The sequence below is a fragment of the Meles meles genome, chromosome 2 (genome assembly GCF_922984935.1).
Source record: "Meles meles chromosome 2, mMelMel3.1 paternal haplotype, whole genome shotgun sequence".
Taxonomy (NCBI): domain Eukaryota; kingdom Metazoa; phylum Chordata; class Mammalia; order Carnivora; family Mustelidae; genus Meles; species Meles meles.
Genome location: NC_060067.1, coordinates 44,049,759 through 44,073,571, shown reverse-complemented (window position 1 = coordinate 44,073,571; position 23,813 = coordinate 44,049,759). Strand labels below are relative to the sequence as shown.

General features: G+C 36.1%; 1 protein-coding gene across 7 annotated transcripts in view; it reads left to right on the top strand.

The window, feature by feature from the left end:
* Nucleotides 1–23,813, top strand: part of PCDH7 (protocadherin 7) — a 434,220-nt gene that overhangs the window by 267,577 nt on the left and 142,830 nt on the right. The window lies entirely within an intron of this gene.

The following is a 23,813-nucleotide window of genomic DNA, read 5'->3' as shown; positions in this document are numbered from 1 at the left end:
TTTTGCGTAAAGTCGATTAAATAAGATCAAGCATTAGGCATTTTCCACACTCGTGGAAATTCACAATTTGTGTACCCAGGGAGGAAAAATATATGCAGTGATAACCTCAAAGCAGTAGGGCAATGTTTATACATAAACACACACACACACACGCACACACACACACTGTAGAAATGTTTTCAACATGACAACCTTAGTAGCAGAGAATCTCTTCCAGTATGTTATGGTTTTGACATAAATATTCTTAACCTCCATATGTTAAAAAAAAAAGGAAGATTTTCACTCGTCCTAACCAATGCATCCAAAAAAACAATTTTCTTTTTTTGAAATAGACACAATTTCCTTTTTTGAAATTTCTTTTACAAATGTTTTCTTTTTATATATTATACAATATTTTTAAAGAATTTAAGTCAAACACCTTCCCTAAAAGCCTTATTAAATAGGTATTACATAAACTTAAGCAAATCACTTGCAAAATCCAAAGACCTTATTAGAGTTGATGAATGTTACTGCGATTATCAAAATTATTAATGCCATTCAAAATAATGATGCCACAGATACCAGTCTTTATCACTGAAACCATTTTCAACAACTAGAAACAGAACAAAGCATAACATGAGTCTACTTCTACTTAATGGGTTCACAATCTAAATTACCATCTTGCTCAACCTCCCACTTTAAAAATGCAAATTCTTTTATAAGTCATTTACAGAAATTGTTAAGTATAATAATCCCACCCCCTTTTTTCATAATGGGCAAAAAATAATTATCTGAAATTCTTTACATATATAATGAAAATTGGGGCTGGTAGAGTAAGGAAAGAAACCTGCCTTTTTATCTCACTTAAAAAAAAAAGATTTTTATAGATGTAAATGCTCATTGTGTTGTTCATATCTGCATCTCGTTGTTGCCTCACATTCTTTCAGTTCAGATGTCATGCTTTTCCAAAAGCTGTTTGTTTTGAAACTCTCCCTCTTCCCATGTAATGGGGAAGCATTTACTCAAGTCACCAATGAAATGTGTGTCCTCAATGATGTCTCCTGAAATATGCCATTGGCTGATGTTAAAAGCTCCAGTCCTCACCCTTAAGTCTTAATGTCAGTTCCTGTTTTTCCATCTTTCATCTTCATTTGAACAGACAACTTGTCGACCGGATCCTGTTAAAGATAATGCCAAAATGACAGTTTGTCTTATTCCAAAGTGCATAGTTGTAAGAGGGGAAAGAGGACAGAGACTGTCTAGGGGGAGGGGGTGGAGGGGAAAGAGACTGTACAGGGGGTGGAGGAAGAGAGGAGAGGTAGGGTAGAATATCCTTGATAAAAGCGTAACTTCCTTAATCTTTGGTTCCAATTATATCAGTGCTTTTCTGACTAAAGAACTAATGTTTAAAATTTTTATCTTAATTTAAATTTAAATAGCCACACTTGACCAGTGGATGTCATATTAGTGTGGATTCAGATACGTTCTTATTTCACTTTAAAAGGCAAAGATTAAATGTTTTAAATATAGTGAATTTGAAATTGGCCCCAAAGAATAAAACTGGTCATCATTCCTTTGGAGATTCAGTGTTCCTTCTGTTGATTCCAGATGACTTATCTTGGCTTCTGCATTTTTAATCTCCTCGCTCAGTGAACATGATTAAAATATATTTTGCAAATTAGGATTATATACACGTATATAAGTGTGTAATTATATATATACAACTTTTATTAGTGGAATTTTGATAAAAATTTATAAAGATTTTGTGCAATATTAGCCATAAAGCTGTCCTTAACATTTCTCTGATATGATGGTTAAGGCCATGGCTTTGGAGTCAAATAGACATGGGGCTGAGTTCTAGTTCACTGACCAGCTGAGTGTCCTTGGGCGAAAAATTAAGCTTCTTAACTCCTCCATTTCTTCATCATCACAGATAATAATGCTTTATACATTACAGAATTTTGGTGGAGATTAAATGAGCTACTGATAGAAAACATGGAGTGTAGTGTTTATTTAGCAAATGTCAGCACATCAGCTGGTCTCATTCTGAATGCTCCATAACAGGTCATATGAGTACAACATGTCCTCAAAAGAAACATTTTTTTTCCTTAGGTGGCTAAAAATGGATAATTCCTAACCCAACTGAAAACAGTGCCAGTAGGTTTTAGCATTTCCTTTTCCACTGCCTACACAAAGATATGGGTGATTTTAAAGGCTGCCTTAGTATAACAACAATCTTATGCAGTGTGGGGAAAATGATACTATTTTCAAATGTTTAAAGAATTGTCCCAAAATAAGAGAAATATATTTAACACAATGATGCTTCCTCTTGAGCTTCTGGTTTTTACTTTTAATAGTTAAGTTGTTGAGCCATGTACCTGTGAGCTTTCAGATGGGACCAATTTCTTTATTATAGCCAAACTTAGGGAATGGTCCTCATAATATGAGATGGCATCAATCTGTGATCTTACAAACCCTATCAGCTGAAAGAGAAGGATGTGACCATTTCCAACTGGAATAGGAAAAAGAAAAATGACTCACACTAAAATACACATAGTATGTGTTCATTTCCACTCGTACAACTACTATCGTTAATGTTAATTGTCCCATTCTTTTTGAATAAATAATACCCAGACCTCAAGCTGCTACTCAAAGGTTTCTAAGATGTTCACTTCCACTCACTTTAGCTGTATGTCAAGAGGGAGGAACTATGATATACCCACCAGCCTATGCTTTTTCTGACCCTTGTTTCTGCATTTCCCATGGATAGAAATTGTACTTGACGTTTTTAAAGTAAATCTAAGAAATAAGGCGTTCATAGACTTCAAAATTGGGTTATGATGTTTTTGCCTTTCCAAGGTGAAACATGGTGCCCAGTGGGTCCAATGAATATATAACCTAGACTGAATTAAAATATAGAGAGGAGGGGCGCCTGTGTGGCTCAGTGGGTTAAGCCTCTGCCTTCCGCTCAGGTCATGATCTCAGGGTTCTGGGATCGAGCCCCGCATCAGGCTCTCTGCTCAGCAGGGAGCCTGCTTCCTCCTCTCTCTTTGCCTGCCTCTCTGCCTGCTTGTGATCTGTCAAATAAATAAATAAAATCTTTAAAAAAAATATAGAGAGGAAGAACCATCAAAGTGGTAAGATACCTTGGAGACTGATAATGATGATGAATGACATCATTCATGAAGTATGAAACTTTGTTAGTTGTAGGGAAATCTGTTCCTAACACATGTACTAGACAATTGTCAAAAAACTGCATGCCTATATCTTGGGATCAGATACACTGTCTTAGAATTTGTTACAGCTTTACAAGAAAAGCGCAGTAAAGTCAGGTCAGGGAAAAACAAAAAGTCAAAACAAAATAAAATGAAATAAACTCATGTAGGAGTTTATTTTAATAAATTTTTACAGAAGAGAAAATATTTTAATAGTTTTGAAGAATAGCTTTAATTTAAGATTTTAGTCAAATAGTGATGATTCTTAAAAATAAAATGTCTAAATTATCATATGATCTCTCTGATAAGAGGAATTCAGAGGTAAGGTGGGAGGTTTGAGGAGTAGGGAAGGAAAAAATGAAACACATTGGGGTCAGGAAGGAGACAACCATAAGAGACTCTTAATCTCACAAAACAAACTGGAGGTTGCTAGGGGGACGGGGGGGGTGGGTTGGGAGAGGGTGGTTGGGTTACGGAAGGCTATGTGATATGGTGAATGCTGTGAAATGTGTAAGCCTGATGATTCACAGATCTGTATCCCTGGGGCAAATAATACATTATATGTTAATAAAAATAATTTTAAAAATAAATAAATAAATACATAAAATGTTTAAGGTTGGAAGATTTAGTTAATTGCAAATCAAATAGAATCTTAGGATAAAGCTAAACACCCCCCCCCAAAAGAAAGAAAAACAGCTGTAATATCCATTAAATGTTTAGAAGAGTGTGCTTCTGTGTGGGTGTACATTCACAGTTTATACCATCCCCAAAATCTTTAAATATGGAAACTAGAAAAAGAAAAAACAATGCTAGGTTGTTAGTTATTTAGATAGCATGTATACATAGGTGGTGAAAAAGATTGCACTGCCTAGTTGAGATTTTCAAATATCAGTAAAGTTATTTAAAATGCTGGTAGAAGTATCAGCTCTATTTAGAAAAACAAATGTAATGGGGAAAATCCTGGTACCTGCTTCGCTTGAAATAAAAACCCTCAGAAGGATTATCAATTCTCATAATCTATAATTACTATCTTTTTGTAAAATGTCTATTTAAAATCTCAGTAGGAATAAACTATGCATTTTTCCTCATGTAGATTATCCCAAATTATAAGAATTGGAACCTGTGGACTTTAGCTGGCCACGGGAGAGGACTTCCCAAAGTACCTTTGCTTTCACCTGCAGTACTTGGTTATTTTACTTTCATATCAATGAACAGACACCATGACCCATGACAGCTCGGGGGCAGCTACACTGTGACGTAAGTGGCCACTGAGGAGTAGATACAAAGAAGCAAATTCATCTTATTTTAATTTGTTTTGTGCTACCAAAATGTGATTACTAACTCATACGAGTAAAAATAGAGTAGGTAAACAGAAATTAAATTGGAAAAGATAAGTGATAAAAAAAATTGGTATGAAATACAAAGATCAGCTTTCCAACATGCTCACCTCAATACACAAAAGATATGTAAATACCATCAGTTTCTACTTAGTTACTTGAAAATAATTCATAGCTTGAGATGGTCCTGTTAGCATTTTGCCAATGTCTCGACAGAAGTTGAAATGCACGCACTTTGACATATACAAAAAAATCACTCTCCTTTTTTAAAAAAAAGATACATTATCAAAATAGTAGTTTTTAAGTATATTGATATATTCAAAACTATCACCAAAATTGGCTTCAGAAAGCTTAAACATCGCAATACATAGATCTGTGCTGTTCAATAGAGTAGCTGGTGGCCAGTTTTGACAACTGAGCAACTGAAAATGTAGTCAGTTCAAAATCAGATGTGATGTGATTATCACATTCACTTCAAATTCAGAAGACCTAGTACAAATAAAAAGAGTGTAAAACTATATTATTAATAATTCCATCATGGTTACATATTGGTATAATATTTTGGGTATATTCGGTTGAATAAAACACATTAGAATTAATGTTACTTGTTTCCGCCCCGCTTTTTTTAATCTGCTACAAGGAAATTTTAAATTATGTCTGTGACTTTTATGTGTGATCTGCATTATATTTCCATTGGTCGGCATCCATGCAGCGTTTATCTTTAAACACAAAAGATGCATAACTTACAGATAAACAGTGAGGCAAGTGTATGTATGTGCATGTCCAATTTCATTTTGCTCCTTTAACAAGTTTTACTATAAACTGAACGGCTTAAAATAACACAAATCTGTTATCATATAGTTCTGGAGTTCAGAAGCCCAAAGTGGATCTCATTGGGCTAAAATCAAAGTGTTAGCAAAGTTGCATTCCTTTTCGAAGCCCTAGGGTTGAGCCCTGTTTCTTGCCTTTTCCAGCTGCGAGTGGCCATCCCCACATTCTTCTCCCATGGCCCCTTCCTCCATCTTTAAAGCCACATTGCCAAATGCTTCAAGTCTGTCATCCTCTAATTCTTTCTCTGCCTCTTTCTTCTGTTTCTAAGGACCTTATTATTATTACATTGGGTTCATCTGGATAATCCAGGATAATCCCCTCATCTTAAAGTCAAGTGATCTGCCACTTTCATCCTCTAGTTGCCATTAACCTGGAGTGTTCACAGATTCCTTGGATTAGACCTGGTTATTCTGCCTACCACAATGTGTATACATATATTTGTATTTACTATAATATATAAATATACAAAAATCTGTCTACCTACCTATTTATCTTTGTCCCCTCTGTTTCACACACACACACACACACACACACACACACACCAGTGTATTTCCTTAGATTTTCCCCTTTGTTTTCCTTTTGGTACTATGTTTTCTTATCACTTAAGTCTCCTAAAAACTTCAGGTAGTTTTCACCTCCCCTAAATAGTCATAGCCAAAGGCCAGTGCATGATGATATAGAAAAACTAAGTTGTTCATTTTAATTTGGTGGTTATAATCAGGAAAAAACCTCAGAATTTGGAATCATTTGCTATGTTCCTTGGGTAAATTAATAACTGACACAGTAGCCATACAAAAAAGAAAGACATTCAGTAACAGTGGGTGACCACATTTTTTTCAGCATGGATAGAAAGAATAGGACCTTCATGAGAAAGAAAAGGCTTTGAAACAAAACCAAATAAAGGAAAGAGGAAAGGCATTTCTCTGCCTCTCCTAAAGACTTTGTTAGCTTAACACACGTGCTCAGACGTTTTGAGATTGTCTTGGGTCATGCTACGATTAGTTGAAGTGTACCTCAGGAAACCGCAGAAACACAGCAGAGGTTTAGTAACATCTTTTCACCTCTCAGATACCAGAAAGATTCCATTTTAGTTTTAAAGTATAATTGATTAGACAATGTTTTCACCATTACTTTTGTAATATTGGGGGATAACAAAGCTCAATTATGATGTATGATGAGTGTAGTGCTTAGGAGTTAGAATTTGGCGGTTTGTGTTTTTACACAAAACAACTCAAAGACTTTTTTTTTTTTTCAAAGACTTTTTCGAAGGTAATAATTCATGTTTTTTTTTTAAAGATTTTATTTATTTATTTATATCAGAGAGAAAGAGAGAGAACAAGCAGGCATTGTGGCAGGCAGAGTCAGAGAGAGAAGCAGGCTCCCTGCTGAGCAAGGAGCCCGATGTAGGACTCGATCCCAGGACCCTGGGATCATGACCTGAGCCGAAGGCAGCAGCTTAACTGACTGAGCCACCCAGGTGTCCCATAATTCATGGTTTTAAATGAAACCCGTCTTTTAAAATATACTCTGGGGCTCCTGGGTGGCTCAGTTGGTTAAGCGACTGCCTTTGGCTCTGGTCATGATCCCGGAGTCCTAGGATCGAGTCCCACATCGGACTTCCAGCTCCACAGGGAGTCTGCTTCTCCCTCTGACCTTCTCCCCTCTCATGCTCTCTCTCTCTCTCTCTCTCAAATAAATAAATAAAATATTTAACAAAATAAATTTTAAAAAATAAGATATACTCTGATTTGCGATATTTAAATTGTTTTCTTCTGCTCGGCGAAGAAAATGATTTAACTGGACTTAGAAAACTTTCATTTACCTTATCTATTGGACAATGCTAAAATGGTTGCTAATTGCCACAGGTGTGTAACAATAAAATTAGTGAACTTTAAACATGATATAAGCACATGCGGGACATTTTCTTTCTTCCTTTTTTTTTTTTTTTTCTTCAAACCAGATCAATTCGCAGAGCACTTTTTCAGAATCTTTTTTTTCGAAAGCTTTATATTATTTCCATGCAAGTAACTAGAAAACATACCAACTAAAGGTAGATACAATAAAATTAAATGATTAAGAAAGGCAAAATAAATTTATTTAATAATTCTCTGTATCTTACATCGTCCTTTGTTCATTTTATAAATATTTTAAAAATTATAAAAGTGATATTAGTAATAAATAATGATATGGAAGGAAATTGTTTTTGGTATAAATTTAGTCCTGGGGCGCCTGGGTGGCACAGTGGGTTAAGCCTCTGCCTTCGGCTCAGGTCATGATCTCAGGGTCCTGGGATTGAGTCCCGCATCGGCTTTCTGCTCAGCAGGGAGCCTGCTTCCCCTCTCTCTCTGCCTGCTTCTCTGCCTACTTGTGATCTCTGTCAAATAAATAAAATCTTAAAAAAAATTAAAAAATAAATTTAGTCCATAAAAATTTCAATTCGTGGTTGGATGAAGCTTTTGTTAGGCTTTAAACTGCATTTAGTATAGGAGATACATTTTGATAGATTGAAAGTCCAGGCTATGACTGTATTATAGAAAATATATATGTAAATGGTAGTAAATTTGAAATATTCTTTAGGGTAAATACCCAGTAGTGCAACCGAGGGTTTTGAAGGGGCGGGGGTGGGAGGTTGGGGGAACCAGGTGGTGGGTAATAGGGAGGGCACGTATTGCATGGAGCACTGGGTGTTGTGCAAAAACAATGAATACTGTTACGCTGAAAAAAAAATAAATAAATTTTTAAAAATTTGAAATATTCTTATATCAGGTAAAAATCTGAAAACTGAGGATGAAGACAGGCCAAATCTTGATCAAGATAAAATCTGATCAACATAAAATCTGTATATATTTAAAGACAGTGACTTAAATTATACAAAAATAACTGTCTATTGATTTAGATATTTGTGTCTCAGAGACACATGCCTACACAAGTTGTTTTTCTAGAATCTTACAGACAATGTTGAACTCTTTCCTCAGTACAGCTCTGCATTAACATAGAGTGTTGGAGGTGATAATATATGCTGAATGATATATTTGTAATCAAGACATTTTTAAAGAACACTTAATAAAGGAAAGTCAGCAGGCCAAACAAATGGTCTGTTTTTTCTCCTCACTTTTATTGGGCGATGGGAGACAGAAGGAATCATAAAATACTCCAAGATATTTAATTTTTTTTTCTTTAGCAGAAGACTAGGCACGTAAAAATAAACCCTTAAAGGGACCAAAGTGATCATTAAACACAATATAATGAGCAATTCAATTGAGCTTGTACTAAGCAGAATAGGATATCAGTTTAGGACACTATAAACTTTGCCAAGGGTGTCTGGATATATTCCTCAAAGAATACGACCTTTCAAATAGACTTTGAAAGGTAAGTAGGGGGTGGCCAGATTGAAATTAAGGTGAGCATTTTATACAAGGGAAATAGCCTAGGCAAACGGAAGAGCATGGTAGGTGGAAACTATAAAACGAAGGTGATCATCTTGCTTTCTGGGCAGTGGCATACCATTGGAGAGATTCAAGAGATGTAATTTAATTGACTAAATTGATCAGATTACTGTTTTTATGTATTAAAGTTGTACGGGATAGATCAGAGATGGGGATGGGAAAAGTGATGATTGTTTCTTGTGGTTGTCTGGCCACGACATGAAGACATGAGTTGATACTATGGACAAGGAGTGAAAGGGTGCATTAGAAGAACAGTGCTTCTCAAACTGTGGTTCTCAGATCAGGAGGATAGCCACCACCTGGCAACTTGCCCAAAATACCAATTGTCTGGGGAGCCATCCCAGACCTACTGAAACTAAATTTGGACAAGGGTCCAGCAACCTATGGATATACAAAAACCTGTGCATATTCAATGTAGCCATTTTGTTAAGTTTGGACATATGCATATACCTGTGATACCATCACACAACCAAGGTACCAAACATGTCTATTACCTCCACAACTAATGTTTTAAGACGTTCCCCAGGGAATCTGAGGCACACTAATATTTGAAGACAGCTGCCTGACAGATATATTTCCAGAGTTGAGCCCACAGAATTGAAGAATTGTTTGAACTTGGGGGTAAGGAAGGTGGAGGAATCTGGAACAGCTAACATTTCTATGATAGGCAACCAAGTGGAGAGTGGTATCATAAATGACATAGGTTATAAGAGAGGAAAATTAGATTAGACCAAAAAGGAAAATATTTAATTGGCAAGGAAGCTGTTGTTCTTTCCAAAAAACTATGGTTCTTGGGTCAAATGTCAGAAATCAGTCTTGATGAGGCCAATTTGTGGTCTTTCATTGGATTGGCAAGTTGGTTACTAATTGTTTGTAATTTTCCTCTGCACTGAATGGGGCTAGATGGAGGCTGGAACACCATCAGAATGTGTGGTGTAAAGAAAAGAGCTTTGGACCTGGGGTCAGAGGATCTGAGCTATGGCTATGACCTAGAATAGCTATAACATTAGGTGGCTGTGAATACTAGTTGTGTTAGCTTTGGAAAGAAAGTCACTTAACTTTTCAGAGCTCTAAGTATTTATTTATTTATTTATTTATTTACTTTCTTAGTGCATTTTTCCTCCCATCAAAACAATGGAAATATTGCCTGTCTGTCATAATTATTGTGAAAATGTAATGTGTATAAAAACAACAGTTGCTGGCAATAGGAGGCATTTAAAAATGGTAGATTCCTTTCTTTTTTCTTGGATGCTTAGTGATTACATACCATTTCCTTTGCATCACCCCAAAATTTAGTCAAGAGTTGTTAAATTGGGGGAAAAGAGTGCAGGAGAGAGAAAAAAAAATTTTTTTGGGATATTCCCACCCATGCACAGGAAATCAAGACCAAAGAGTTACTTGGAAATTTATTTAATAATTCATCTTTAATATAGCCCCACAAGTTAGTTTCCTGAAGAAAATTCTTGAGCAATACATTTGAAAATATTTACTAAGGGATTACAGAAAAAAACGGCTAAGTTTCTTTTGAAAAGGCATGAGACCAAAAGATGTATTACATTTCAAATATAAAATAGCAATGCACTGTAATGTTTTGCTATCAGCTACACCAATTAATGCAGATGATGCTAATTAAAAGTAAATTTAGAGAGTGATTAGGTTCTCTCACCATTGTTAGAGAGAATTGATTCCTCTATAGATCTAATACGTTAAAGTAAGAAGTTAATGATATATTGATGCATTTTAAAGCACCTAATTTAGATTATAATTCTGAGGAAAACATTTGTGTTAATACTGAATATTAAATGACAAACGTTTTCTCTTGGAAAAGGAATGGCACCATTTGTGTAACCCTAGAGCAAAGCACATGTTGATGCTTCAAATAAATTATTGTGTATGGCTGTATAATCTCAATTTTAGTCTTATAAAACTTATAATACAAGAATTCGATTGCACATGTGCTCATTTATATGGCGGTATACAGCTGTGTGTCACATAACAACTTTATTGAACAAAATTATGTGCTGTAGAACTTGCTGCAAAAATTTCATGGTCCCATCTGGACTAACTTTGCAATGGAGAAGGCTGAAGTGGGCAAAGATTTTATAGAATTACAGAAGACAGCAGTAGATTCCTGCTGTCAGTTTTAACATCTAGAAAATAAAGGTTAGTCAGTATTCAAGCTAGAAGAATCTGTTTTTCATCGTGAAAAAGGGTTCTCAATTTGGAACAAAGGTACTCTCTATGAGGGTCCTCAAATATTGACAGGTATCTAGTTCGTACCTGAATGTATTTGCCTTCACTCATAATGCTCCGAACATCTTGTATCTTAAACGCAACTAACCAGTTGATTTGTATATTTTGTTAAAATAGGCAGTTAAAATATCTATGATCTTGGAAAATTATTTTCTGAATACTTCAACTTGGCTATCTTTATAGAGACTTAATTATGCTATTTGGCTTTTCCAGGGGAAAAGAGGAAAAGGCTAAAATAAGCACGTGATAGACTAGATGGCAATTTACAGCCAGTCATTTTTTTCTTCTAGCACTTTCCATCTTTCATTCCCTTCTGTCCTTCCATTCTCCTTGCCCCCTCTTTCCTGGTCCCATACAAAACATGTAACACAAAATAAAAGAAAAGAGAAAAAGCACAAGGTCCACAAGGTCCAGCTACATAAAATTCAGTAAAACTGAGTTTCGGATAAGAAAATAGTGTATTCTAAAAAGAATGATTCTTCTTGTATCTAACAAACTGGTAACAAGATGGAGATGCTGATGTTGTCTTCAGTCTTCACTAATCTTTATCTTGTGATGGTGTATTTTAGGTATTGTGGAATCTGTAAATACACACATACACACTTCTATGGAGATGGTGGAACTTCAGAAAATATATTAATTAGATGGTGACACTAGGACCGTGAGCAGTGCTGATGTGGACAAAAGCCTGTTGATGATAAAGTGTGTGTCTAATAACTTCTTAAACCCAATATAAGCTACTATTTTCAAGGGTTACAGTAAGGATAAGTTGGCTAGATATAAAACCACTTATAAAAAAGGCCCATGGGTACAAAAAGTCCATGAAGTGCCCACAGCTTGACTCATAGGCTCTCATTTAAAAAAATATTAAATTAAGCAAAGCCAGGTAATATATTTTGAGTATAAAAACAAAATAATATGACAAGTATTATGTATTTATAGGTACAAGGTCTGATATTTCCTCTAGAATATATTTTAAAAATTCGGTTTAAATATCAGTTTAGTTGTAATTTTCTCATAAAACATTAAACATATACTTGTATATACATAATAAGATTAATTAAAGCATACACACACATACACCATCGCATACAGTCAATGTATAATTACAGTCATGTATGTAAGGAGTGCTTTCACTGAATCAGACCTCATTTTTTTTTTTAAGATTTTATTTATTTATTTTACAGAGATCACAGGTAAGCAGAGAGGCAGGCAGAGAGAGGAGGAAGCAGGCTCCCTGCTGAGCAGAGAGCCTGACTGGGGGCTTGATCCCAAGACCCTGGGATCATGACCTGAGCTGATGGCAGAGGCTTTAACCCACTGGGCCACCCAGGTGCCCCAAGATTTACATTTTAAAAGAAGTTAAAAAACACCCCTACTAACACAGTCATTGGTGATGTAGGAAGATGTTAGGATTCAAAGCCAATGGCCAAGATGTCTTGAGACATTTTTGGTGCAAAAAGGTGATGTTATTAAAGTACAAGGACAAGATTTGTGGGCAGAAAGAGCTGCACTTGGCTCAGGAGAATTGACTGATTATATACTTGTAAGTTGGGAGGTGTTCTGGGACGGAACAAACTTCCAAGGTATTTTGGAAACAAGGTTTCTAGGACCCTGAAGGGGCTAGCTATTGTTAGGAAAGGTCATTTATTATTGTTTAGCAAACCCTCAGTCATGAGACCCTTCAGGTGTCTATCAGTGGACCATATGCTTAAAGGATGATTCCTAACAGGTATTTTGGGGCAGGGGATGGAGGGAAGGTAGAAATAAAGGAAATTTCAAAGGAAATTTCTACGTTCAAAGTGGACTCACAGGATCATGGAGGGTTGGGCTAAGATTGCCTTTTGCCCTCAGCAAAGTGTCAACATCAAAGCAGTTGAGTCCCCAGATGAATGTCACTAGGCCTGTTTCAAGGACTTGTGAATGGGCAGTAAGTAGCAAGGAGATTTACTTTTTCTTTTGTCTTTGTTTCCCACATCAATTAAATCATGAAGTGAAGAAAGAGTGAGTCTTCTGGTTATAGAGAAGCTGTTTGAACAGACCTTTGGTTGTTATTTTTGTTGTTGAGAATAGTTACGTGAAGGGAAAAATCCAGTAATATATTCATATTTGATGTTGGAAACAGAAATATTTACCCTTGCTTCTATGATCAACAAAGTAATTATTTTCTTAGCAAGTATAATATTGAAGTCCAACTAATCAATTTTACACAACAATAAAACAACAAAAGCATCGTTTGGATAGTACTACTTAAACTAATTATAAACATCTAAAAAAAAATCAAGTGTGCTGAGCCAATATGATAGAACATAGCTTCTAATATGTACACCAAGCTGCTTTGCTATTGTCAACAACCACAGCAAACCACTCCTCCCCCACCCCTGCAAATTCTGTTCATCTGGCTCTTTTTTCACCTAATAGAGAATAACCAACATACTGATAAATGAATATATTTCTAAAATATTAACTCTAAAATAAATGGAGTAGGCTTTATTTAGTCTATATGGGCAAAGAGAACAGACATGATTTGGGTCAAAATTTAATTCTGGGGTTACTTAACTTTTTAGGACAATATGATAAGCATTCAGATACCTTGTAGATTTCATCCTTAGCACATGTTCACACAGTTCCAAATCAGAGGCTTTGTACCTATTAGAAACAATGTATAGGACTTAATATCATTGAAAAGCCCAGAAATTTCACTATACCTTTGAAAGTGTTCCAATATTTAATGTAGACCTGTTCTTTTTTTTTTTTTAAGTAAATTGGCGTAAATAAGTCTGCTAGAGTTATAAGCTTTATTTAGAAGGGTCTTGAGGATAGAGGCCAAGACTTATAAGGGTGCTAAAAAAAGTTTCTGATACATGACTTGAATAGAAATAGATATAATCCAAGAAAACTGGAAAGTACACTATTTAAGCCAATAACAAAATTTCATTAAAGTAGAATATTTCTTTAAATGAAACTGTGTTCTACTAATTAATGCAAATTTTACTGCAATTTTGGCACGAAATAATTATTCCTTGAGATATTCTCAACTCAACTTAATAGAAAAATCAAGGGGGAGAATGATGATCGTGTCTATTATATTGATTCTGTCTATAGTTGTAGCCCCAAATATTTTGACATGTGCATTCCTGTAATATGTGAAGCTCTGATCCATTTATAATCACAATTCTCCCGCTGAGACCACAGCTTGTGCTGATGCCAGCCGGGGTCTCTCTCCTTGAGGTCACAAGAAAAGTAATTTATATATTTTAATTAGTCTAAACTTTGGCTCTGAGTAATGACTTTATCTTAAACTATAACACTTCTATAGATAAATGTCCCCTTTTAAAGTAATAACTATTTTCACATTATTCATTTACATGTAACATTTTTGAAAAGTCATAGTTGTTCTAGAAGAAATAAGTCATACTTCTTTAAAATTTCTTTTACAGTACCTACCAAGTGTTTACGTGTATTAAACCTCTTGATCACCCCCAACCTCCTTGCCAGAAGAGGACTTTCATTTAGATGTGTTACTTTTAGATTTTTTTTTTCCTTGCAGACTTCCCAGCTGAAAGGTTTTACTTACAAGGACAAAGAATACGTACAAAGTGAATCTTAAATAGTAGTATCTGCCTCACTAAGAAACTTTTGTGTCTAGAAGGATAATGATACCTAAAGAAGCTTCCATACCATATATAAACATTTCACCACCAAAAAAAATGCTAATTTTTTCTTTAGAAAGTGCAATTCTCTTTTGTTCATTCTAACCTTCATTTTTTATTGCCCTTAAACTATATGAAGAAACTATAAACCCGTTTCTTCACTTTAAGTAACATTAAATGAAATAGTTTTCTTTCTTACTTAACCATCTTCTTTCCTCCCTCCCTCCCTCTTTTCTTTTCTTCCCTTCCCCTCCCCCTCTTCCCTTTCCTTGTTCTCTCCTCTTCTCTTGCATTTTCTTTCTTTCTTATTGATCCAGCACTAGAATTTCGGGTAGTATAGGCAAATAATATTCTCTTCAAACTCATTTAAGACCCAGAAGCATGAATATATAAACCCTGCTAAGACTTGGAATGAAAAGAATTTCTTTTTAGCTTAAAGATTTACTTCAGAACTACCAAGACCACATTTCCTATTATCTAACAGCTGGGAAAAATCTCTCCCATCTAAAAAAAATGGCACATTGTACACATTTAATTTCATTCTGTATATATTTGGTGGTCATAGCCTCTGTGGTGCATGATACTATGTTTTGCAATATATAAATAAATAATAAATGGCAGAACCCTAGCCTAAAATAGAAATGCTGGAAGAAATCATATATGCCTATGATAATTCATTCTCAATGCAAGGCAGAGTATCCTTTTATTTACTAGAGTATGTGTTATTGGTGAATCTAAAACAAGGGATGAGACTAATAAGAATAATAAAAGTAATAACATTTTTCCATGTTTATTGAGCACTTACTATATGTCAGGCTCTGTTAGATATACTTTCTACTAACTCAATATTTTTAGCAATCTTATGAATTAAGAACTGTATCATTTCTCTCTTAAAGATGAAAAAACAGAAGCTCCAAGTGATTAATTAATAGGTCAAGGTCATGTAGTTAAATGGCTGAAACAATAAAAATCAGACACTCTAGCTTCAGAGCACACAGGATCACCTCGTGGGTGGAGGGGTCAAAAATGAAACACACAAAGGGGCACCTGGGTGGCTCAGTGGGTTAAAGCCTCTGCTTTTGGCTCAGGTCATGATCTCAGGGTCCTGGGATCCAGCCCCCTATCTGGCTCTCTGCTCCGCAGGGAGCCTGCTTCCTCCTCTCTCTGCCTGCCTCTCTGCCTAGTTGTGATTTCTCTCTGTCAAATAAATAAAATTAAAAAAAATGAAACACACAAAAAAGCAAAACAAAACAAAACAAAATCCTTTAAACCTTCCCTGGTAACTTCACTGTAGGAAATAGTATTTCTGTGAAAACCGGGCCACTCAAATTTCTGAGTTTGACCTCCCTTTCAAAGAGTGTGGTTCATCACACTCGACTGAGGGCTTCAGACTGTTGGTCTGGTAAAAGTTCTTGGGAAAATTGTTCTGCAGATGTTCCTTGTTTTATCTGTTTTTGAAGGTTTGTTTGCTTGTTTATTTTAATGAGGAAGTAAGTGCTGCTTGGGCTGTTGTATTTAATTTTTTAATAATTTTTATTAACATATACTGTATTATTTGCCCCAGGGGTACAAGTCTGTGAATCATCAGGTTTACATATTTCATAACACTTGTGTGGGCTATTTATAATGAGAAGGTTGGGGAAGCTGGAAGCCACACTCCTTTGTATTTATTTGCTATGCACCTCTCCCCAGTCACAGGGTGTAAGGTGGGAAGTGAAGTGGAAGGAAGGTCCAGGTGCAGAGGCCTCAGAGGCAGAGCCATTTTTGCAGGGGGAGCGATAGCTGTTTTTCTGTAAATGCGTGAGGACCCTTTCTCCATGACTATGACATTGCCCTTTCTTCAAAAAAGGATCTGCTTTGAAAGGGAAAATCTATGTTCCAAGTAAGTTTTATATGTTAAAAAAAAAAAGTCAAGCTAGGGAAGAAATGATTTATTTATAAGGACTTCTTCACTAGGTGGATATTCTGTTAGTTTACTAGCATGACATGATTTCGAAGACATGAGATTTTCCTTACTGTAATTTCTTTTTTTTTTTTAAAGATTTTATTTATTTAGTTGACAGAGAGAAATCACAAGTAGGCAGAGAGGCAGGCAGAGAGAGTGAGAAGGAAGCAGGCTCCCTGCCAAGCAGAGAGCCCGACGCGGGACTCGATCCCAGGACCCCGAGATCATGACCCGAGCCGAAGGCAGCAGCTTAAACCACTGAGCCACCCAGGCGCCCCTCCTTACTGTAATTTCTTAATATTGTTTTGTTAAGAATCAGAAGAATTTTAACTATTTTACTAGTAGAAGCAGAAACGGGCTCAATATATGTATTTGTGTAAAACAAATGGCAAACAGTGTCGGAGCACTATTCTATGTGGTGAACGCTAGCCCCCATACTGCTATTATTTTAAAATTAATTAAATACAATTAAAAATTCATTCCGTCAGTCACACTAGCCACTAATTTTATAGCACACATTCATTACTGCAGAACCTTCTGTTGGATGATCGTGGTATAAAGTTAAGGTTAACAGGTTGAGCGGGAATCTAATTTCCTGGGCTCCAGGGAAACTTCATCACTTATTAGCAGGGTGACCTTGGTCAAGTTCATCTGGAGCCTCATCCTTCATTTGCAATAGTTGTCGCAAGAATTAAATGAGAAAACGTGTACAATACTTGGGTATCACTCTCTGGCACAAGCAAAGAGTTTATGACATGTTGGCTATTATTTTTAGGCATTAGTTGTGTTTTTTAGAGTCTTTAACTTAAATATCATTAATTGGTTGAGAAGGATTCAATTGTGCATTTTAGGATTAAAATTAATAAAATAGGGTCCTCTGAGGGGCTCAGTCAGTTAAGCAACTGACTCTTGATTTTGGCTCAGGTTGTGATCTCGGGGCCATGAGATCAATCCCCTCATTGGGCTCTGCACTGAGCATGTAGTCTGCTTAAGATTTTCTCTCTCCCTCTCCCTTTGCCCTTCCCCCCACTTTTCCTCTCCCTCTCTAAAATAAATAAATAAATAAAATAAAACCTGTAAGATGATAGACCCCTCTAAAGTGGTAACACATTTCACTTTCATAAATTCATGTATTTTTTGCCCATTTTCAGAAGATATTTGTTGCTAACAAATTTTTAAAGAACAAATACAACACAACGAATAATCTAATTTTAGAAAGTAAAGCAGAGTTGATGATAAGGATGGGATCATATAGAAAACCGTGGTTAATGGAACCTATCGCAAATGAATGATAAATGTTTGAGGCTGCTGGGACCTCTGGGCAAAAAGGAGGTATCTATTTAGGCATGGTCTCAGTTTGACTTCTTTTTTTTCACTGAGATGAGATTGAAATAGATGTAAGAAAAGTCTTAAAGCTGCATTCACGTACAATGTGCATCTGATTTATTCATCAGTAACAAAACCTTATAGGACCTGGTAGAAAATGTCCAATTACACATGGCTATTTTAATAGTTTACTGTTGTTTGTAAATCATTTTTTTTTTTTCTCATTTTATTTATTTTTTCAGCGTAACAGTATTCATTCTTTTTGCACAACACCCAGTGCTCCATGCAAAACGTGCCCTCCCCATTACCCACCACCTGTTCCCCCAACCTCCCACCCCTGACCCTTCAAAACCCTCAGGTTGCCCCAACCTCCCACCCCTGACCCTTCAAAACCCTCAGGTTGTTTTTCAGAGTCCATAGTCTCTTATGGTTCGCTTCCCCTCCCCAATGTCCATAGCCCGCTCCCCCTCCCCCAATCCCACCTCCCCGCAGCAACCCCCAGTTTGTTTTGTGAGATTAAGAGTCATTTATGGTTTGTCTCCCTCCCAATCCCATCTTGTTTCATTTATTCTTCTCCTATCTCCTACCCCCCCATGTTGCTTCTCCATGTCCTCATATCAGGGAGATCATATGATAGTTGTCTTTCTCCGATTGACTTATTTCACTAAGCATGATACGCTCTAGTTCCATCCACGTCGTCGCAAATGGCAAGATTTCATTTCTTTTGATGGCTGCATAGTATTCCATTGTGTATATATACCACATCTTCTTTATCCATTCATCTGTTGATGGACATCTAGGTTCTTTCCATAGTCTGGCTATTGTAGACATTGCTGCTATAAACATTCGGGTACACGTGCCCCTTCGGATCACTATGTTTGTATCTTTAGGGTAAATACCCAGTAGTGCAATTGCTGGGTCATAGGGTAGTTCTATTTTCAACATTTTGAGGAACCTCCATGCTGTTTTCCAGAGTGGTTGCACCAGCTTGCATTCCCACCAACAGTGGAGGAGGGTTCCCCTTTCTCCACATCCTCTCCAGCATCTGTCATTTCCTGACTTGTTCATTTTAGCCATTCTGACTGGTGTGAGGTGGTATCTCATTGTGGTTTTGATTTGTATTTCCCTGATGCCGAGTGACGTGGAGCACTTTTTCATGTGTCTGTTGGCCATCTGGATGTCTTCTTTGCAGAAATGTCTGTTCATGTCCTCTGCCCATTTCTTAATTGGATTGTTTGTTCTTTGGGTGTTGAGTTTGCTAAGTTCCTTATAGATTTTGGATACTAGCCCTTTATCTGATATGTCGTTTGCAAATATCTTCTCCCATTCTGTCAGTTGTCTTTTGGTTTTGTTAACTGTTTCCTTTGCTGTGCAAAAGCTTTTGATCTTGATGAAATCCCAACAGTTCATTTTTGCCCTTGCTTCCCTTGCCTTTGCCGTTGTTCCTAGGAAGATGTTGCTACGGCTGAGGTCAAAGAGGTTGCTGCCTGCATTCTCCTCAAGGATTTTGATGGATTCCTTTCTCACATTGAGGTCCTTCATCCATTTGGAGTCTATTTTTGTGTGTGGTGTAAGGAAGTGGTCCAATTTCATTTTTCTGCATGTGGCTGTCCAATTTTCCCAGCACCATTTATTGAAGAGGCTGTCTTTTTTCCATTGGACATTCTTTCCTGCTTTGTCGAAGATTAGTTGACCATAGAGTTGAGGGTCGATTTCTGGGCTCTCTATTCTGTTCCACTGATCTATGTGTCTGTTTTTGTGCCAGTACCATGCTGTCTTGATGATGACAGCTTTGTAATAGAGCTTGAAGTCCGGAATTGTAATGCCACCAACTTTGGCTTTGTTCTTCAATATTCCTTTGGCTATTCGAGGTCTTTTCTGGTTCCATATAAATTTGAGGATTATTTGTTCCATTTCTTTGAAAAAAATGGATGGTATTTTGATAGGGATTGCATTAAATGTGTAGATTGCTTTAGGTAGCATAGACATTTTCACAATATTTATTCTTCCAATCCAGGAGCATGGAACATTTTTCCATTTTTTTGTGTCTTCCTCAATTTCTTTCATGAGTACTTTATAATTTTCTGTGTATAGATTCTTAGTCTCTTTGGTTAGGTTTATTCCTAGGTATCTTATAGTTTTGGGTACAATTGTAAATGGGATTGACTCCTTAATTTCTCTTTCTTCAGTCTTGTTGTTGGTGTACAGAAATGCAACTGATTTCTGTGCATTGATCCACGATCAAGTGGGATTTATTCCAGGGCTGCAGGGTTGGTTCAACATCCGCAAATCAATCAATGTGATAGAACACATTAATAAAAGAAAGAACAAGAACCATATGATACTCTCAATAGATGCTGAAAAAGCATTTGACAAAGTACAGCATCCCTTCCTGATCAAAACTCTTCAAAGTGTAGGGATAGAGGGCACATACCTCAATATTATCAAAGCCATCTATGAAAAACCCACCGCAAATATCATTCTCAATGGAGAAAATCTGAAAGCTTTTCCGTTAAGGTCAGGAACACGGCAGGGATGTCCATTATCACCACTGCTATTCAACATAGTACTAGAAGTCCTAGCCTCAGCAATCAGACAACAAAAAGAAATTAAAGGCATCCAAATTGGTAAAGAAGAAGTCAAACTATCACTCTTCGCAGATGATATGATACTATATGTGGAAAACCCAAAAGACTCCACTCCAAAACTGCTAGAACTTGTTCAGGAATTCAGTAAAGTGTCAGGATGTAAATCATTTTTTTAAAAGCAGATATAATAAATAGGCTCTACTCATCACCTCAAGGAAAGCTACCAGAGATTATCTTAGGGAAATCTGAAATAACAGCTTAGAGGTAGGGTACTGGTAGAACACAGTGGTCACAGCACTAGAAGCAGAGTCTGCTTGGACGAAATCACTCTCCTCCCTTACAAGCTGAGGGGCTTGGAAGACTGTTCACTTTCACTGTTTCTCCTTTCCTATCTGTAAAACGGAGATAATCACTGTAACACTCTTGTGAGCTTTTGTGGAGAATTAGCTAACTGGTGCTTATAAAGCCAGGTGCCTGATAGCATAAGCAATACGTGCATTATTTGATATTAGTGCAGAGTATTGCATGGTGGACTGTGACTTTGGGGATTTCTCTTAATCCTGCTCTTCCTTCATTTTCCTCCTGAAAGTCTGGTGAAGGAGCAGGCTTGTCGATTGCACTGCAGAAATTATCACAGTATAAAAGAATACATGTTAAAACTTTAATTTAAAATGTAAGAACTTAAGCCCAGTTTTCATTTTCATATTTTTCCTAAAAATGTGATGCAGTATTTCATGTGTTTTGATGCAGTTTCTAGAGGGTATGGTCTTCTATGCTTTTGCTGTTGTCTTGTTTCTATTTTTTAGTATCTGGGCACACTTTGGGATAATTGTTTAAAGAGTTTTTCAACTTCAGGGAAAAAGGAAGAGAGTGAAAATGTATGCTAATGGAAATTACTTAGAGAAACCTGAGTAAATCTAGTAATTGCATGCCATCTGTGGTAAGGAAATTAAATCATGCACTTAAAGTGATTCAATAATTAAATATGTATTTATTAAATCATTTGTAATAGCTTTAGTATATGACCTCAGGACTCAAAGGCAACCACATCATGATTACCCTTGAAGCTTCTCTGAAAAGTGAATTACAGAATCAGTTTTCTTTTCTTTTACTGCCTGAACATGCTTTACCTTGAAACTTCATTGTAAAGGAAACTTTCCTGTTATAACTTTGGCATACTACTTCATCACTGTAGTGTGACATGGGGTGGGTGTTACAGGGCAGGGGAGGGGGAATGTCATGAAAAGTTGACAATAAACAGAAACAGTCAGAAAATTACCTGTGGGAGATGGCAGATGAGATATTAAGACAGAAGGCAGACACTCTGCACAGCAGCTGGAGAGCAGAAAAGGTGCATTAGTCAAATGAATTATGACAAAAAAAGAAAAAGAAAGAAATCAAATTCTAGAGAGGTGCTAGCATTTTCTTCACACTGTTGTTTTTTTCAGACTTTGAGATGTATTCATTAGTTGGTTCTTTGGTTTTGTTTTGGTCAGTGTGTTACTTATGAAAAGAAAGTAATTTGAGTTTTAGCTTTTGGGGAAGAATATGGAACTCGAGTGATTAATTTAGGAAATGACATCATCTTTCATAAAACATTGACTGATTTTAACTTGGATAACTCAAATGATTTACTTTTAAAAATCACGTTCTCACAAATCATGTCCAAATATTTCTCTTATAAATCCATGAATTAACCCTCAGGGTGATTTTTTCTTATCTCGTAAGCTAGATTTCCAGGGCAATATGGTGAAGATAAAAGTAGTACAATTTTTAAATAAGCCTTAGTGTTACTTTGCCTTCCGGACTTTCTCTTGTTAATTTACAGGGTTTCCTCTTAAAGAATAACAGCTATAAAATACCCTCTGAAGCTCCAATTTAACCTATTTGTCCTATTTCCTGCAACTGAATGGACAGTGTTTTACTACTAACTCCTGCATCCATGGATTCTCATGCTATTTGGCCATCCTCTTTATTTTCTACAGTTCAGTAAAGTTTCTATTGAAGGAAATCCTTTCAAAAAGTAATTTTAAGGAAAGTTTCCCTTAAGCTAGCATAGTTCTTATTTCCTCTATTTTCAACTTCAGCTCTTAACTTCTTTCCAACCACATTCTCAAATTTGGAGAGTTATATAATTTTAGATAAGTCTCTTGTCCATTACCTACTGTGCCATACTCTACATTCTATCAAATAATATACTGAATCATTTTGCACCAGGGACACAGTTTGATCTCGGTACTTTAATCATCAAAATAAGGAGGTATTTTGGAAAATCATTGACATACAAGTGAGAGGCATTGAAAAGGAATCCAATTTTCTATAACATTGATTCTGGGTAATTAAAATATAAAATAGTACTAACATTGAAATGTTGTGTAATGTCTGATATCCTATAGATTTAAAATGGCAGATAAGCTTTACTCAAGCAATAAATTGTCAAACATACCAGATTTTCGCAAGACAACATTTCTTTTGGGCCATTTATTCCACTTGCTTCCACTTTCTGATGTTGGAAAACCTCTCTCCAATTAGTGGAAATAGTGAAGCAGCTGTGCAAAGTCAGAGAAATATTTTCATTTTTGTTGAAAGCAAGTAACTGATTCATATGAAGACTAAACGTTCACACACACACATTATATATTTTTGTTCATATAAAGAAAACACAATTTCTGCACAAGACCTGACTTGAGTCATAACAGAAACCACTCTCAATCTGATAGCAAGTTCAGCAACTTCTAACTGATTAAAATTCCAATCACTAAATTAGGTATATTCTGAGAATTAGAGGTTTATCATTAATTTTAATTAATTACATTATTATCAGGAAGTATCTTCCCATATCTAGGTATATTCACCATCTCTATCCCTGGTCTACATAGCAAATATGTAGTAGGGCATTTTCAGATGATTTGTTTTGGGCTGACTTTCCTAATAATTAGCCATAAAGATTTTCTCTGAGCTGAAACAAATCCCACCTTTAGTTTTGCCTGAATTATATTGCTGCAGAAGGTAAAGACAGAGCTGGATAGTTGATATTCATTGACTGCTGAGGTAAAGATGAATTTCCCAGTAAAACTCCGGAGAGCAATTCTTAGGGGGTAAAACTTTGTTTTTAATTGACATAAGGCCACAGGTGAATATTTTTAGGAGCTTAGATAAAGCTAGCTTTGCCACTTTTGAATTATACGCTAGGAAGGAGGTGGGGGATGTGTTCCCTACTGAACCATAAGACTTTTTTTG